Source organism: Cherax quadricarinatus, chromosome 84 (genome assembly GCF_038502225.1).
Source record: "Cherax quadricarinatus isolate ZL_2023a chromosome 84, ASM3850222v1, whole genome shotgun sequence".
NCBI lineage: Eukaryota > Metazoa > Arthropoda > Malacostraca > Decapoda > Parastacidae > Cherax > Cherax quadricarinatus.
Window position 1 is genome coordinate 3,976,243 of NC_091375.1, and position 8,759 is coordinate 3,985,001.

Below are 8,759 nucleotides of genomic sequence, written 5' to 3' on the forward strand. Positions count from 1 at the left end.
CATATAGTTGTATAGTGCTCATGGGTTTAGCATTTCTTTGTGTATAAATTTGATTATTGCACCTAATCTGTGATAGTGTATTTGGGATCACATTTTTTCATAGGCCTGAATATAACATTAAAATTAGATATGAAAAATCAATGAGATTATTTGTTGATGCTGTAGCTATTCAGCATAGTTGAATGACTAGACTCTCCTCTAGTAAGAGGTGCCTGGGGATCACTTTCCAAGTGAGTATTCTAAAAAAAAAGCAGCAGCACTGTATGACCCTTGTAGATTTAGTATTTAGTTCTGATTATAATCTAAAAAGAAAATTGCTGTAGTAGTAATGTATCAGTCTGTGCTTGTGGGGTCCTCACTAGGTATTATTCAAAACTAAAATATTAGCTGCTATTGACAAACATTGAGTCATGAGCAAATGCTGATCTTGTTCTCAAGTTGGCATTTTCAGTTCTGTGAGATTAACAGTAATGATTAGTGCATGTGGCAATCCTAGGACTACATGCCTCTTCAAGGGGGGCTCCTTGGCGTGGTGAAGAGGCTCTTGGTCTGAGGAATTAGACCTGTCGGTCTACTTCCTCAGACCGAACCTAATTACCCCCCAGTCCCCCGTTCCCTATCCCATTCTCCCCTTTTTCCTTTCCTCCTCCTCCCCACCCCTCCCTTTTTGGCCTTTGGTTTTTTTTTTTTTTCCCCCACAGGCACGCTAGTTCCTAGATAGGGGAAAGGGTACCGGGGTCCATCCCATTCCGTTGAGGTTCTTGGCGGTGGCGTAGTTTGCCGTGGAATCTGGATTGCCTGGGGATGTCCTGATCCCTCTCCGGTATCCCGGAGGGTGGCTTTGGGTGTCTCGGGCGACGGGTGTATCTCTGGAAGCCACCTTTTGGATTCCGGGGGTGGTGGCCGAAGGAGGTATGCTTTGTGGCGGATTTCCGGCCGCCCTCTCTTTTGTCCACCGAGGTAGCTCGGCAGATGTGAGGTTGCTATCCCGGATTGCCGGATTATTGGCATGATGGGTAGGGTATGGCACGGGTTCCATGCTGCATCTGCGCTACTTGCGGTGCTGAGGTCCTCTTGGGCGCGGAGGGAGATTTCTGGCCCTTTCATTCCTCCTAGGAACTATCCCTCCCCGGTCCCCCCTTTTTTTATTCTTTTTTTTATTTTTATTTTCTTTCTTTTTTTTTTCTTAAAAACAAAAAGAAAGAAGTAACCTAACCATGGCAGCCCTAGTCCATGAACCTGCTATCCCCGGGGCCTCTTCTTGATACCGCACCCCGTTCTGACCCCGCCTCATCTTTGGACCACTCTGCTGTATAGCCCTTGTGGCTTAGCGCTTCTTTTTTGATTATAATAATTTGGACCACTCTTCGGACACTCCTCATGCCTCTGTACCTCTTGCCGGTGCTGTTTCCTCACCTGCTTCAGGTACTGAGGCCTCGACTGACTCTTTCGATTTATCTGACCTTCACTCTCCTCTGACTGCTTCCGGCCTCTCCCTCTACGGTGCGGCAATTTTCGAATCGCCGGCCTGTTCCACGTCGGACCAACTCTGGTCCCACGCCTAAATGCCAATGACAATTACCTGCTGATGATACTGCTCCACCTTCTCGTTCTTCTCAGAAAAGATCGACACGTCCTTCACTACCTTTCCACGCTCAGTTTCAGACTGCACAATGGACTAAATTCTTCACTTTACGACCGACTTCCTCTACTGCCTATCTTTCTGACCACAGTATTGGCAAGGCACTCCTACGCCATGTTGGTAAAGATATTTCTTTTCATGCTCTTAAGAGCGGTACGTGCATCGTCACCGTACAGAATGCTACCCAGGCTCATGAGCTTTCTCGTCTTTCCCATATCGATACTGTTCCTGTAACTATTGAAAAGCATCATTCCCTCAATTCTTGTACCGTCATTCTGCCCCATACCATAGTTCAACAAAATTTCCAGACGTGGCACTGACATTCTTGAAGAGCTGGAACTCCAAGATCTCCCAATCCTCAAGGTAGACACTTATGCTCTTCCTGCCCGCAGGCGGAGACGATACCCTAGCAATGTGGCTCGTTTAACTTTTGACAGCCGTGAACTCCCATCCTCAGTTTATGTAGCAGGACATCGGTTACAAGTTCGAAAGGTGATCCCTACACCGCAACAGTGTAGAAATTGCTGGCGATTTGGCCATCCAGCGAAATATTGCAGATCTATCGCTGAATGCCCAGTCTGTGGTGCCGATGACCATTCTAATACGTCTTGCAATCGACCTCCCTCTTGCCTTAATTGTCATGAGGCTCACCCTTCGTACTCTCGCCGTTGTCAAGTCTACTTAAACGAGCGGGAAATCCGTTACCTCAAAGAGGCAGAAGGTCTCCCTTATGCCATGGCAGTTTCTCATCTCCGCCTCCAAGGGAGACTACCTCGTGTTTCTTATTCCCGTGTTTCAAAACGTCCCCCCACTTCTGGTATCCCATCTTCTGCACCCACCTCTGTGGTTACCTCTCCCATAGTCACTCCTGTAGCTAATTCTTTTGCTGTCCTCGGCTCAGACTTCCCTACTTCAGTGTCTGTGTCTGATCTCGCTTCTTCGTGTTCTCTCTCTCACAAGCCTCAGTAGCGACGAGATCTCGTGTGACACCTCCCAATCGTCCCTCTACTTCTCAAAAGTAAAAAAAAGGTCCGTTAACACCTCCTACCCATCTTCCACCTCATTTTCCCTTCCCTGTCTCTGTACCTGGTTCTCCCCCTCTCACTGGCTCGGTTACAAGTGTAGAGGTTCACCTTCCTCCCCTGTTCCCTCCCAAGTTTCTTCCTCTTCTGCCACCTCCCAGGTTTCTTCCTCTTCTGCCACCTCCCAGGTTTCTGCCTCTTCTGTCCCCTTCCACGCTTCTCCAGTTCCCTCCACCCTTTCGCCCCCCCCTACCTTGGTACAGTCCATTACCGTTCCAATCTTTACTCATCCTCCCCCTACCATTTCCAATATTGTCTCCTATACGTCGTCTCTGAATTCTGAAACACTTGAAGCAATCTCTGAATTTATTGCAGAGACCAAACCATCAATGGACACTGATCCACCCTCCACTCCTTCTCTCTCCTCTACTCCATCTGCACAGCTCCTTTCTTCACAGCGCACCGTTCCTTCGCTGCTTGAACGTTTTCCACTGCCTCCGCATGTGGACTTTTCTAACCCCTCTAGTCCGTAGGAAACCTTACCTGCGGATTTCAGGTATCTTTATCATTGCCAATCATGGCCTATTTACAGTGGAATATACGCGGCCTCAGGGGTAATCGGGGTGAGCTTCAGATGTTACTCTCCCAGTTTTCCCCTGTTGGTGTTTGCTTACAGGAACCAAAATTACACTCTGCTGTTATCTCTCCCATCTCAGGCTATAATTTATTGTATTCTTCAGATCCTTTTCCTGATGGGACCTTTAATGAAAGTGCCCTTCTTCTATGCACTGATATTCTGTACCATCAGCTATTTGTTCGTACTTCGCTGCATTACACAGCAGCCCGTATCCACTTGCATAGGTGGTATACGCTCTGTTCTTTATATCTCTCTCCTTCTCGGGCATTATCTATTCCGGATATTGCCTTTCTTGTTTCGTCATTACCACCACCGATTCTGTTACTTGGTGATTTTAATGCCCACCATTTCCTCTGGGGGGGGGGGGGGTCTCGCTGTGATTCCCGTGGCATTCAGTTAGAGGCTTTTCTTGCCACCCACCCCCTCCATGTTTTAAATACAGGTACTCACACCCATTTTGATCCTCGGACTCACACTCTTGCATCAATCTCTCAGTCTGCTCTTCCTCCGCCGCATTAGACTTCACTTGGTCTGTTCTTCCGGACTTACAGGACAGCGATCATTTCCCAATCATTCTTACTTCCCCTTCATATTCAACATCTCTTCGCATCCCACGCTGGCAATTTGATCAGGCAAATTGGAACCTTTACTCACACCTAACTGTTTTTAGAGAGGTTCCTTCTTCGTCCTCCATCGATGAGCTTTTACACCTCTTCTCGTCCTCCGTTTTAACCGCAGCTTCTCATTCTATACCCCAAACTTCGGGCAGGCATTCTCAGAAATGCGTGCCTTGGTGGTCTCCTGCTTGTGCTCGTGCAGTACGTTTGAAACGTGCTGCATGGGGCAGGTACCGGTACAATAGAACCACAGAGAGACTTCTTGATTTTAAGCAGAAGCGTGCGATCGCTCGCCGTGTCATCTGTGATGCTAAACGCACTTGCTGGCGAGATTGTCTCCACCATCACCTCTGCTTCCTCTATGAGTGAAGTCTAGAAAAAAGTACGAAAACTGAGTGGTAAATATTCTCCTGACCCGGCTCCTGTTCTGCGGGTTGCCGGTGTTGATATAGCAAACCCACTAGATGTTGCCAATGAAATTGGCAATCATCTGGTCCGTATTTCTCAGGGACTCCATCTATGCCCCTCATTTCTTTCCTCAAAGTCTGCCAGAGAGTTAGCACCCTTGGACTTTTCTTCTCTCAGAGAAGAACAGTATAATGTGCCTTTTACACTTCAAGAACTGGAGGCAACACTCTCAGCTTGCCGATCATCGGCAGCTGGGCCCGACGACATTCATATTCATATGCTACAACATTTACATCAGTCAGCCCTTGCAGTCCTATTACGCCTTTACAATCTTATTTGGTCAAAGGAGTTCTTCCACAGCTGCGGAAATCCGCCATTGTCCTCCCTTTCCGCAAACCAGGCACTATGGGACATGAAACCTCCCACTATCGTCCCATTGCTCTTACCAGTGCAGTTTGCAAAGTGATGGAACGCCTAGTAAATAGACGTTTAGTATGGTATTTAGAGACACACAACAGTCTCTCCACTCGTCAATATGGCTTTCGTAAGGGACGTTCTACCATAGACCCCTTACTACGCTTGGATACGTATGTTCGTAATGCCTTTGCAAATAACCACTCAGTTATTGCCATATTTTTTGACCTTGAGAAGGCATATGACACAACTTGGAGGTATAATATTTTAGCCCAAGCCCACTCCTTAGGCCTTCAAGGCAATCTTCCATCCTTCCTTAAGAACTTTTTAACTGACAGGCATTTCCGTGTTCGGGTTAATAATGTGCTCTCCCCGGACTTTATCCAAGCTGAAGGTGTCCCCCAGGGATGTGTTCTGAGCACAACACTTTTTCTCCTTGCTATTAATGATTTGGCCTCTAGTCTTCCATCAAATATTTGGTCATCACTCTATGTTGATGACTTCGCTATTGCCTGTGCAGGCGCTGACTGTCATCTTATTACAGTTTCTCTCCAGCATGCAGTCGACCGTGTTTCCAATTGGGCCACCACACGTGGGTTTAAATTTTCCAGCACTAAAACCCACCAAATTACTTTCACTAGACGCTCTGTCATCTCCGATCATCCTTTGTACCTCTATGGCTCCCGTATCCCTGAACGTGATACAGTCAAGTTTCTGGGCCTCCTCTTTGATCGTAGGTTATCCTGGAAACCTCACATTACCTCTCTGAAGGCAACTTGTCACAGCCGGCTGAACCTTCTTAAAACCCTTGCTCATCTTTCATGGGGAGCTGATCGTCGAACCCTCCTTCGCCTACATTCCACCCTTATTTTATCGAAACTTGATTATGGTGACCAGATCTATTCAGCAGCATCTCCTGCTACTCTCTCTAGCCTTAACCCCATTCATCACCAAGGATTACGTTTATGCCTTGGTGCTTTTCGCTCTTCCCCTGTCGAGAGCCTCTATGCAGAAGCGAACGTTCCATCCTTATCCGATCGCCGTGATGCCCATTGCCTTCGCTACTATGTACGCTCTCATGATCTCCGCAATCCTTCCATTTATAGAATGGTCACTGATATTAGTAGACATTCTTTATTTGTTCGCCGCCCCTGTTTACTCCGTCCCTTCTCTCTTCGCCTTCATTCGCTCGTCTTCTCTTCAATTACCACCTTTCTATGTACATGTAGCATCTCACTTTTCCCTACCCCCCTGGGAAGTTCCAGCTGTTCGAGTCTGTTCTTTCTCTCTCCCTTGCTCGAAAGCCCAACTGTCTACGGTCTCCTCCCGCTCTCTTTTTCTTGACCACTTTCACTCTCATTCTCATGCCATTGCTGTGTACACAGATGGCTCTAAGTCTTCTGACGGCGTAGGATTCGCAGCAGTGTTTCCGGACAGCATCATACAAGGGCATTTACTATCTTCGGCTAGTATTTTTACTGCTGAATTGTATGCCATCCTTACAGCACTTATCCGTATTGCATCTATGCCTGTGTCATCATTTGTGGTTGTCTCAGACTCCCTTAGTGCTTTACAGGCTATACAGAAATTTGATACACCTCACCCCTTAGTCCTCCGTATCCAACTTTGGCTACGCCGCATCTTTACCAAGCATAAAGATATTGTTTTTTGTTGGGTCCCTGGTCATGTTGACGTACAGGGCAATGAACAGGCAGACACTGCTGCGCGGTCAGCAGTACATGACCTACCAGTTTCATGTAGAGGTATTCCATTTACGGACTATTTTGCTGCAATATCTTCCCAACTTCACACCCGTTGGCAACAACGTTGGTCTACTATGCTCGGCAACAAACTTCAATCTATTAAACCGAGTATAGGTTACTGGCCGTCTTCTTATCACCAGTGTCGAGGTTGGGAGACTACTCTCTCCCGTCTTCGCATTGGCCATACTCATCTTACTCATGGATATCTCATGGAGAGGTGCCCTGCTCCTCTCTGTGAGAATTGCCAAGTTCCATTATCAGTCAGCCACATTCTGTTGGACTGCCCACTCTATCAACGAGCACGCAGAATTTACCTCCGTCGTCGTCTTCGCTCTGCTGCTCTCTCTTTATCTTCCCTTCTCGCTGATGGACCCACCTTTCATCCAGACTCTCTCATTGACTTTTTGACAACAACTGACTTACTTCACAAATTCTGATACCTTCAGCCCTTTCTACTTCAATCTCTTGCTACCCTCTACCCCCGTACTATCCCCTGCCCCGCTGTTTTCTGTAACCTACTGATCATCCCTCCTCCCTTCTGCCATCCAATACCCTCGCTTCCTTCCCTACCCTGCAGCGCTGTATAGCCCTTGTGGCTTAGCGCTTCTTTTTGATTATAATAATAATAATAGGACTACATGGAAGTAATTGTAAGATTATTTGTGTAGGTGTAGTGGGATGGATTGTGAAGGACCTGCCTAGTATGGGCCAATAGGCCTGCTGCAGTGGCCCTCCTCTCTTATGTAACATACCCTTCTCACTACTGTGGTCACTAAATTGAAGTAACAATTTTTTTCCTATTGTATAGTTTTGGCAAAACTCTAATTTATTAGATTTTCTATAGCCTTGTGCCTCACTGATTTTTACTGCCATGGTTATAATGCATATTTTATAGTATATGATACTAGTCTCATTATTAATGGTTTAATGATAAAAATATGGACAATTTAGTGCTTATTCAAAATAAACTTTTCGATTACTAGATACAGAGAATCAGATGATGTGGTTGACTAATTACTGGAGCAGAGAAATGCTCATGGTGTCTGGTGCTAAATCTGGCAGATAATTTTTTTAATGGTGTTAGTGCTTACATTACAACATGTACTCTTAAACAGTTCAGAAAAGTTTCATGCATCAGTGAGGGGGTTCTTGATCTGAGGAATGGACCTCTTAAACCCCTTTCTTGGATTGTCTAAATACCCTAACCCCTTTCTCAGTTGAACCTAATCATTGAGAGTGAAATTTTTCTCTCTTGTGAAATCCAGCTCATGTAAATGAGCACCCAAATTCATAGCCACCTTTTACTCGTATACTATCAGAGGATACAGGGGCACCTGGGAAGAACTCCATGTGGGGATTTCCCAACACTAGGATACCTTAACTTGGTGGCATAGTTTAAGAGACTAAGCCCCTTAAACTAGGCCACCCTCTTTCCTTTATTTGGGTTACATAATGGGGATTTGCCCCCATTTATTAAATTTTCCTGAGGGGAATTATGAATTGGATCATTGTTATTCATCCCACCAATTTCCCATGAAGGTAGGTTCCTTGCTTCTGGCGAAGATAGTTACAATGTTCGTGAGTGTTTGGCCAAGGAATTGTACTTTCTTTCCTTGGATCAAATGTGGCTGCTTCCCATTTTCCAGGCACTAGGAACCCGGTGGGTTTAGCACTGCACCCTAAATGTATTATCTTCCACTAATTGCAGTGCTGAGATGGTTTGCTCCACCCCAAGATGGGACTGTCAAGTGAACCTAGTAGTATGTCAGGTGGTGGAAGTATTAGAAGTTGCTACCCTTCAAAGAAGTGACTTGGTTGCTGGTGAGGGCTCTTGATCCAAGGAACCAGATACATCCTCCCCTTTCCCAGGTGTTACATGATCCCAATGGGTTTAGCACCTGCATATCCAGAAATGGTGACAAAGTGGGCAGCTTTGCTATCTTCCTGGTTTGCTATTGCCTGTTGCTAGGTAAACTCGCCTGTAGGTTTAACATTTTCCCCATAAATGAAAGATAGATTTTATTTCTTTGCAAGGTTACAAAGTGTATTTACAATATTAAGTACAAAGAAAGCCACTATCATCCTGGGGCATTTTGGGCAGACTTATCCTAATACCTAAGTCTAGACAAGATTAAGTATGGTTAAATTTTTAATAAATCTTTATTTTATCTTAATACTAATGTGAGGTAGTCTAAGTGGGGGTTTATAAGAATTATTATTTTGAAGTTACACATAAAAACAATATTACAATTAATG